Source organism: Sapajus apella, unplaced genomic scaffold (genome assembly GCF_009761245.1).
Source record: "Sapajus apella isolate SASKATOON/1434 unplaced genomic scaffold, GSC_monkey_1.0 scaffold51, whole genome shotgun sequence".
In the NCBI taxonomy this organism is placed as follows: Eukaryota; Metazoa; Chordata; class Mammalia; order Primates; family Cebidae; genus Sapajus; species Sapajus apella.
This window is the reverse complement of record NW_022436991.1, coordinates 10,234,318-10,244,679: the sequence shown is the minus strand read 5'-3', so window position 1 is coordinate 10,244,679 and position 10,362 is coordinate 10,234,318. Positions and strand designations below refer to the sequence as shown.

The 10,362-nt window shown below is 47.4% G+C and overlaps 1 non-coding gene and 1 pseudogene across 1 annotated transcript; both read left to right on the top strand.

Annotated features, from left to right (window-relative positions):
* Positions 1-4,807: 4,807 nt before the first annotated feature.
* Positions 4,808-4,887, top strand: LOC116526775. Its single transcript, XR_004258274.1, has one exon. It is a non-coding gene; the product is annotated as a small nucleolar RNA SNORD86 (small nucleolar RNA).
* A 261-nt stretch (positions 4,888-5,148) lies between these two features.
* Positions 5,149-6,097, top strand: LOC116526427 (annotated as a pseudogene).
* Positions 6,098-10,362: the final 4,265 nt, after the last annotated feature.

Genomic DNA, 10,362 nt, shown 5'->3' with positions numbered 1-10,362 from the left:
ATTATTTATTTTTTTTGAGAGACTGGGTCTTGCTGTTACCCAGGCTGGTCTCGAACTCTTGTGCTCAAGAGAGCCTCCTGCCTTGGCTTCCCAACATGCTGGGGTTACAGGTGTAAGCCACCACACCCGGCCAAAGTACTGAACCATCATCTCCAGAATTGTGCCTAGGACACAAATGTTAATTGTGTTTTCATCAGAAGCTTGTTGAGTGAGAATGGGTTCAGGATCTGTTTGGAGAAAAAGTAGGTGACAGTCCTCCCATCACGTCTATTACAAAGCGTCGCTCTCTGGAAATCAGACTGCCCATACCTCCAGTGTTTGGCTCTTTCTGCCTCAGATAACATGAAAGTTTATTTGCACTCAATCATCTGGGTCAATCCTCTCTATTTTTTGATGTGGTCTTTGCTTTGGTAGACCAAAGCTACAATCTCTGCAGAGAGACCTGCTAGAAAGCCTACCACCTGGCTGGGCGTGATGGCTCACGCCTGTAATCCCAACACTTTGGGAGGCTGAGGCAGGTGGATCACAAGGTCAGGAGTTCGAGACCAGCCTGGCCAAGATGGTGAAACCCTGTCTCTACTAAAAATACAAAAATTAGCTAGACGTGGTGGCGGACACCTGTAATCCCAGCTACTCAGGAGACTGAGTTAGGAGAATCACTTGAACCCAGGAGGCAGAGGTTTCAGTGAACAGAGATCGCACCACTGCACTCCAGCCTGGTGACAGAGCAAGACTCCATCTCAAAAAAAAGAAAAAAAGTCCACCTCCTGCCTGTGTGTTCTTTTCCTGCCCCTGCACAAAAGTCCAGGTCTGCCCCCTGGTGGAAGCTACCAGACAACCTCAAAGAGGAAATTACTGCCCTGCATAGAAGGGGAAATGCCAATTTCAGAGAGATATATGTCAAGTGCTTATCACAGAGCCTGGCACAGGCTAAGTGCTATATAGGTGTTTGCCCAAAAAGAAACCTAAAATAGATCCTGTCTGATTAAATGCATTGGCCTTAGGGTCATACCTACCTGAGCTCAAATTCCAGCTCTGCTACACACTAGTTTTGAAGCTTTGACATGTGTTTGGGTTTCCTAGGGCTGCCTTAACAAAGTAACATGAACTGGGTGGATTTTTAAAAAATGAGCTAGGCATGGCACAGTGGCTCACGCCTGTAATTCCAGCACTTTGGGAAGCCAAAGCAGGCCGATCCCTTGAGGTCAGGAGTTCGAGACCAGCCTGGCCAACATGGCGAAACTCAGCCTCTACTAAAAATGCAAAAATTAGCTGGGCATGGTAGCGGGCACCTGTAATCACAGCTACTTGGGAGGCTGAGACAAGAGAATCGCTTGAGCCAGGGAGGCAGAGGTTTCAGTGAGCCAAGACTGCATCACTGCACTCCAGCCTGGGCGACAGAGAGACTCCGTTTCAAAAAAAAAAAAAAAAAGAGCTGGGTATGGTGGTTCACACCTGTAATTCTAGTGCTTTGGGAAGTGGAGGAAGGAGGATTACTTGGGCCCAGGAGTTCAAGACCAGCCTGGGCAACATAGCAAGAACTTATCGCTAAAAATATATATATATATTGTTTCAATTTTGGACGCGAGAAATCTGAAATCAAGGTGTCAGCCAGGCCATGCCTTCTCTGAAAACTGCAGGGGACTCCTTTGCTTCTTTCCAGTTTCTGGTAATTTCCAGCAACCTCTCCTTGGCAGCAGATGTATCACTCCAATCTTCCATCTTCACATGGCCTTCTCTCTGTGTCTCTTATGGCATCTTCCTCCTATGCCTGTCTCTTTTTGGGTCCACGCTGCCCCCTTTTAGAAGCACACCAGTCATATTGGATTATGGCCCACCCTACTCCTGTACAACCTCCTCTTAATTAATTACCTCAATGATTCTATTTCCAAATAAGCTCGCATTCTGGGGTGCTGGGGGATAGGACATCAACATACCTTTTTGGGGGCACACAATGCAACTCAACAGCATTGTCCTTCACCTACTAAGCCTTCGTTTAGTCAAGTGTAAAACGAAAATAATTATAGCCAGCTCATAGGATTGAAGTATTCTGACACAGAAAGATATTTGGGGCCAGGCACGGTGGCTCACACCTGTAATCCCAGCATTTTGGGAGGTCAAGGCAGGTGGATCACTTGAGGTCGGGAGTTCGAGACCAGCCTGGCCAATATAGTGAAACCCCATCTCTACTAAAAATACAAAAATTAGCCAGGTGTGGTGGCACACGCCTATAAATCCAACTACTGGGAAGGATGAGGCAGGAGAATTACTTGAACCCTGGAGATGGAGGTTGCAGTGAGTGGAGATCCCCCACTGCACTCTAGACTTAGCAACAGAGCAAGACTCCATCAAAGAAAGAAAGCAAAGAAGGAAAGAAGGAAGGAAAAAAGGAAGGAAGGAAGGAAGGAAGGAAGGAAGGAAGGAAGGCAAGCAAGCAAGAAAGAAGGATCTTGCTCTGCAAAAGACCATGTAAAGAGTATGAAAAAGACAAAGTACAGACTGGGAGAAAATATTTGCAAACCCTCTATCTAACAAAGGACTAGTATCTAGGATATATAAAGAACACTCAAAACAGGTCAGGAGCAGTGGCTCACTCCTGTAATCCCAGCACTTTGGGAGGCTGAAGCGGGTGGATCACTTGAGCCCAGGAGTTTGAGACCAGCCTGGCTAACATGGCAAAACCCTGTATCCTCTAAAAATACAAAACTTAGCTGGCTGTGGTGATGCATGCTGGTAATCCCAGCTTCTAAGGAGGCTGAGGCAGGAGAATCACTTGAACCTGGGAGGCTAAGGTTGCAGTGAGCTGAGATTGTGCCACTGCACTCCAGCCTGGGCAACAGAGCAAGACTCCCATCCCAAATACAAACAACCACAACAACAAACCCTCAAAACTCAACAGAAAAAAAAAAATCCAATTAGAAAATGAGCAAAAACAGGAAGAGACATTTTAGTGAAAAGGATGTATGGACAGCAAACAAGCACATGAAAAGATGTCAATATCACTAGCCATAAAGGAAATGCAAACTAGAACCATAGTAAGATATCACCTCACACCTATCAGAAAGACTAACATAGAAAATAGTGACAATACCAAACGTTGCCGAGGATTTGAACACACATTGCTGGTGAGAATGTAAAATGGGCCAGGCACGGTGGCTCAAATCTGTGATCCCAGCACTTTGGGAGGCTGAGGTGGGAAGATCACAAGGTCAAGAGATCGAGACCATCCTGGCCAACGTGGTGAAACTCCATCCATCTCTACTAAAAATACAAAAATTAGCTGGGCGTGGTGCATTGTGCCTGTAATCCCAGCTACTTAGGAGGCTGATGCAGGAGAATCGCTTGAACCCAGGAGGTGGAGGCTGCAGTGAGCCGAGATCTCGCCACTGCACTCCAGCCTGGTGACAGAGTGAGACTCCGTCTCAAAAAAAAAAAGAGAGAGAGAGAGAGAGAAAGAGACTGTAAAATGGCTGAGCATGGTGACACATGCCTGTAGTCCCAGCTACAGGAGAGGCTGAGGCAGGAGGACCACTTGAGGCCAAGAGTTCTGGTCTGCTGTGGGCTATGTCAATCAGGTGTCTGCATCAATATGTTGACCTCTCATGAATGGGAAACCACCAAACTGCCTAAGGCGTGGTGAACCAGCCAAGGTGGGAAATGATCCAGATGAAAACTCCTATGCTGATGAGTAGTGGGATCACGCCTGTGAATAGCCACTGCCCTCCAGCCTGGACAACATAGCAAGACCCCATCTTGGTTTAAAGAAAAAAGAAAAAATTAATAAAATAAAAAGAGAGAATATAAAGTGGTACATGGCCAGGTGCAGTGGCTCACACCTGTAATCGCAGCATTTTGGGAGGCTGAGGCAGGTGGATCACTTGAGGTCAGGAGTTCAAGACCAGCCTGGCCAACATGGCAAAATCCCATCTCTATTAAAAATACAAAAAATTAGCTGGGCATGGTGGCGCACGCCTGTAATCTCAGCTACTCGGGAGGCTGAAGCCGGAGAATTGCTTGAACCTGGAAGGTAGACGTTGCAGTGGGCTGAGATGGTGCCACTGCACTACAGCCTGGGCAACAGAGCAAGACTCCATCTCAAAAAAGCAAAAAATAAATAAATAAATAAATAAAATAGAAAATGGTACAGGCTGGGCACGGTGACTCTCACCTGTAATCCCAGCACTTTGGGAGGCTGAGGCTTGCAGATCACAAGGTCAGGAGTTCGAGACCAGCCTGGCCAACATGGTGAAACCCCGTCTCTACTTAAAATACAAAAATTAGCTGGGCATAGTGGCGGGTGCCTGTAGTACCAGCTACTCGGGGGGCTGAGACAGAAGAATGGCTTGATCCCGGGAGGCGGAGGTTGCAGTGAGCCAAGATCACGCCACTGCACTCCAGCCTTTTTGAGACTCTGTCTCAAAAAGAAAAAAAAAAACAAGAAAATGGTCCAGCCACTTTTTGGCTGTTTCTTAAACTCTTTGGCTGTTTCTTAAAAAAGCTAAACATGCTGCTGGGCACGGTGGCTCACGCCTGTAATCCCAGCACTTTGGGAGGCCGAGGCAGGTGGATCACCTGAAGTCAGGAATTCAAGACCAGCCTGGTCAACATGGTGAAACCCCATCTCTACTAAAAATACAAAAATTAGCTGGGCATGGTGGTGTGCATCAATAATCCAGATACTTGGGAGGCTGAGGCAGGAGAACTGCTTGAACCCGGGTGGCAGAGTTTACAGTGAGCCGGGATCACGCCACTGCACTCCAGCCTGGGCAACAGAACAAGACTTGGTCTCAAAAAGAAAAACAAAAAAAACAAAACTGAGCATGCCTCCCTGACCTATACTAGGCCTCTGCTGTGGAGGTGATGGACAGTGGAGGTGTCTGAGTGATTCCCAGGGCCCAGCAAAGGGACAAAGTCTCCAGAGCTCTGAAGACAAGGGGTACCACACCAAAATATGAACTCAGTTTCCACTCCACCTTCATTGGCCGCAAACCTGCCAAAAACAAAGGCCACATCTCCCGATACCTGGGCAAACAAATGCAGTATCGCCTTATGAATCGATTGCTTCTCTGAGGTGTATTTGGGGAGAAGCTTCGAGAACAAGTTGAAGAGCGTCTGCCCTATGAGACTGGAGAGATTCCACGAAAGACTCTGGATGTCATGGAGGAAGCAATGGTTCAGGCAGAGGAAGCAGCTGCTGAGATTACCAGGGAGCTGGAGAAACAGGAGAAGAAACACTTAAGGAAGGAAAAAAGGCCAGGCACGGTGGCTCACACCTGTAATCTCAGCACTTTGGGAGGTCAAGGTGGACGGATCACGAGGTCAGGAGTTCCAGACCAGCCTGGCCTGGAACTTCAACACGTGAAACCCCATCTCTACTAAAATACAAAAAATTAGCCAGGAGTGGTGGCATGTGCCTGTAATCCCAGCTACTCAGGAGGCTGAGGTGGGAAAATTGCTTGAACCAAGAAGGCAGAGGTTGCAGCAAGCCGAGGATTGTGCCACTGCACTCCAGCCTGGGAGACACAGCAAGACGCAAGACTCCGTCACCAAAAAAAAACAAGGAAAAGAAACAGCTGGCTGTGCTTGCCCTTGCATCTTCAGAAAACAGCAACAGTACTCCAGAGGAGTGTAAGGAGAATGAAAGCCCCAAAAAGAAAAAAAGCAAAAGCCCCAGGAGGTTCCTCCGGAGAATGGAATGGAAGACCCATCTGTCTCTTTCTCCAAACCCAAGAAAAATAAATCGTTTTCCAAGGAGGAAATGATGAATAGTGATCTTGATGAGACCCCTGGCAGCACCAGTCTTCTCAAGAGGAAGAAATCTTCACCCAAAGAGGAAACAATTAATGACCCTTAAGAGGCAGGCCACAAAAGTGTCTCCAAGAAAAAGAGGAAATTCTCCAAAGAGGAGCCAATGATCAGTGGACCCGAAGAGGCTGCCGGCAGCAAGAACAGCTCCAAGAGAAAGGCCGGGAAGATTAGAATGCAAACGGACATTCTCTGGGAGGCGGGGCATACCATAGTCCAGGGTAACACTTCCCACACTGTGTCCCATTCCCCAATAAAAACAAATTCACGCGCACACACACAGAAAATCTGAACCATGCAACTACTGCATGACCAAGCAATTGCATTCTTGAGTATTCATCCCAGAGAAATAAAAATTTATATTCACACAAAAACCGCTACACTAATGTTTATAGCAGCTTCACTCTTAATAGGCAAACATTGGAAACCACTTGTGATATTGTAAAATTATATCTGGTCTCGGACCCCATTTCCTGGCATACAACTCCTAAAATCCTTAGAATCCTTAAGTACAGTGGCACCGTCTCGGCTCACTGCAGCCTCCACCTTCTGGAGTCAAACAATTCTCATGCCTCAGCCTCCCGAGTAACTGAGATTACAGGCGCCCCCCACCATGCCCAGCTAATTTTTGTATTTTCAGTAGAGACAGAGTTTTGCCATGTTGGCCAGGCTGGTCTCCAACTCCTGGCCTCAAGTGATCCGCCTACCTCAGCCTCCTAAAGTACTGGGATTACAGGCGTGAGCCACTGTGCCTGGCCTGTGTCTTTGGTTTTAAAATACTGCAGTGAAAGAGCAGGTTTGGATTGACCCACAGCTCACTACGGAATAATCACAAATAGTTATATGGGAGGCAGACACACAGGAGGTGATTCCCCGGGGAACAACCGGCCTGGTGGACTGGATAAAAGCCACTGCAGGCCGAATATTGTGGCTCATGCCTGTGATCCCAGCACTTTGGGAAGCAGAGGTGGGTGGATCACTTGAGTCCAGGAGTTCAAGACCAGCCTGGGCAACGTGACCAGACTCCACCCCTTCCAAAAGAAAAAAAAATTAGCCAGTCATGGTGATGCACAGCTGAAGTCCAAGATTTTCAGGAGGCTGAGGTGCAAGGATCGCTTGAGCCTAGGAGGCAGACGTTGCAGTAAGCCAAGATCACGCCACTGCATCCAGCTTGAGTGACAGAGTGAGACCCTGTCACAAAATGGAAAAAAAAAAAGTGACTGTAAGGTCTGTTCTCCCTGAGAAGGAGGACTCTGTCACCTCCTGTAAATACCTAGTAGAGCACGTCAGAAGAAGCAGCCGATGTGTTTCATACGCAAGTCATGTGGGCCTGGCTTTATGAGGATCGGGATACTCACCAGTTGAATGTGCTCATTGCCAAGGTCATAGTAAATGCTGTGGATAAGGGCACCCCTGTGATGCGGATGCCCGTATAACCTTGCTGCTGCAAAATCAAAAGGGAGTTCAAGAAGCCTCATCAAGTTTTCTGGGCCAGGCACAGTGGCTCACACCTAAAATCCCAGCACTTTGGGAGGCCAAGGTGGGTGGATCACAAGGTCAGGAGTTCAAGACCAGCCTGGCCAATATGGTGAAACTCTGTCTCTACTGAAAATACGAAAATTAGCCAGGCGTGGTGGTGGGTGTGTAGTCCCATCTACTCTGAAGGCCGAGGCAGGAGAATCGCTTGAACCCAGGAAAGCAGAGGTTGCAATGAGCTGAGATCACGCTACTGCACTCCAGCCTGGGCGACAGAGCGAGACTCCATCTCAAAAAAAAAAAAAAGAGAGAGAGAGAAAGAGATGCCTTATAGGCCACAGCCCTGTGGAAATGTGAAAGTGCATTAAAGTAAGACATGGGCTGCCCATCAGAAGAAACTCCTTCCGGGTTTGGAAGGTGATTGGAATTGACAAGCAGATATCCCCATGTGATCCCTGTGGGGGCCACCTGGGTCTATGAGACAGGGGCACTGCAGCAGTGCAGAGATGGGCTGAATCTAGACATGTTTCTCTTATACCCTCTGAGGTTCAAAACGCCAGTGAGACTGTTCTGTTTGTCAGCAAGAGACAGAGACGGCTGAGGGCTATGGAAACGCTTCCTTGGTGGGAAGACTCTGAACGTAACTGGCAAGTGAGACCGATGCTGGTAGCCCTGGGGGACCACAAATGGGTCTTGACAATAATAGACCCTGACTCTGCACTGGCTTCGCTTACCCAGTGGAAGATGCAACTATTCATGATGCCATTAAAAAACGGGACCAAAAATAGTACATGGATTTAGGCAGCCAACTGTCATTTATTCAGAAGAAGGAGCACACTGTACAGGCTAAAATGTCCAGCAATGGGCAGAGACATTCTCCTAGACAAGTGGAACTGGCTATTAAAATGCATGACAGCTGGACATGGAGACTCACACCTATAATCCCAGCAATTTGGGAAGCCAAGGCAGGAGAATCACTTAAACCCAGGAGTTCGAGAAAAACCTGGGAAACTAATGAGACCTCGTCTCTATAAAAATAAGAAAAAAAAAAAATTAGCTGGGTGTGGTGGCACTTGCCTGTAGTCTCAGCTACTTGGGAGGCTGAAGCAGGAGGACTGCTTGAGCCCAAGAGCTGGAGTCTATAGTGAGCTATGATCATGCCACTACACTCCAGCCTAGGTAACACAGCAAGACTCTGTCTCCAAAAATAAAATTTAAAAATAAAACTTACTGGTTGTCTAAAATGGGGTGAGGCTGGTCGTGCTGGCTTATACCTGTAATCCCAGCACTTTGGGAGGCCAAGGCAGGAGGATCACTTGAGGACAGGAGTTCAAGACCAGCCTGGGAAATATACAAAGACCTATGTCTATACAAAAAGAAAAAAAAAATTAGCCAAGTGTGGTGGCAGACACCTTAGTCCTAGCTACTCAGGAGGCTGAGACAGGAGGATCACTTGAGTCCAGGATTTCGAGGCTGCAGTGAGCTACAGGCACGCCCCCACCACACCAGGCTAACTTTTGTAGTTTCTTTGTAAAGACAAGGTTTCACCATGTTGCCCAGGCCGGTCTCAAACTCCTGGGCTCAAGCAATCTGGTTACCTCGGCCTCCCAAAGTGCTGGGATTATAGGCGTAAGCCACCGCACTCAGCTTTGAAGAGAGAAAGGGCAGGTTGGGTCTTATTCCACACAAGGTCTGTATTACACAACAGCCATGCATATTCAGCAGGTTTGGGAGAAAGCTATACATATCTATGAGGGGAGCCAAGCACATGAGCAATGGATAAACATGTATATAACACATCTCATGTTCACTTCGGGCTAGGCTTTAGCGTTAAAATGAGGTAGAATTTGGCTCATTATGTCAAAAGGTGACCTACAAGACACAAAGGCAACTTGTGCGTAGCCTCTGTAAGCTGCTGAAACTGGCCTAAGGTCTGCATTTCCTTGCAGGGAAAGAATGTTTATAAGGCCAGTCCCTGTCCAGAGTTGCAGTGGTCTGGGTTGTAAATTTGCCTGATGCAGCTCCGATGGTTAGGGAGTTTAGCAAGTCTGTGGTTTTTCTTTTTTTCTTTTTTCTTTTCTCTTTTTTTTTTTTTTTGAGACAGGGTCTCACTCTGTCACCTAGGCTGGAGTGCAGTGATGCAATCATGGCTCACAGCATCCTTCGCCTCCTGGGCTCAAGCAATCCTCCCACAGTCTCCTGAGTAGCTACAGGTATGCATCACACACTCGACTAATTTTTATATTTTTTGTAGAAATGAGATTTTGCCATGTTACCAAGGCTGGCCTCAAACTCCTGGACTCAAGCAATCTGCCCTCCTCGGTATCCCAAAGTGTTGGGATTACAAGCGTGAGCCTCGGCACCCGGCTGGCTTTCCTTATAGCTGTAGGAATTTAGAAATTTTCCATGCCAGTCAGGACCTGAACCCTTGATCCGTAGGTAGGTAACTTTTGTTTCCTTAACCTTAGGGCCTGTCTTAGTTGATAAAGGGGTGTCTATTTTGAGACACTACACATAGGTCTCTCAGATCACACTATGCTAAGTACTTTACATTATTAACTAATCTTTTTTTTTTTTTTTTCTTGAGACAGGGTCTGGCTCTGTCACCCAGGCTGGAATGCAGTGGTGTCATCTCTGTTCCCTGCAACCTCCACCTCTTGGACTCAAGCCATCCTCCCGTCTCAGCCTCCCAAGTGGGGCTATAGGCATGCGCCACCACACCTGGCTAATTTTTTGTACAGACAGCGTTTCGCCATGTTGCCCAGGCTGGTCTTAAACCCCTGAGGTCAAGTGACCCCCTTGCCTTGGCCTCCCAAAGTGCTAGGATTACAGGTGTGACTTACCACACCCGGCCCTACTAACCTTCTTAAACCCTATGAGGTTAATACTAGCATGATCCTGTTTTACAGACAACGAAACCGAGGTTAAGTAATTTACCTAAGGTTACATAACTGGTAAGTAAATGGTGGAGGTAGAATTTGAACCAAGACATTCTAAGGTCCTTGATTTTAGCCAGTAAAGGCTGGGCCGCTCATAGGGCCTCTCCTTAAAGATGCACTCCAGTCCCTCGCCATTCTCAGG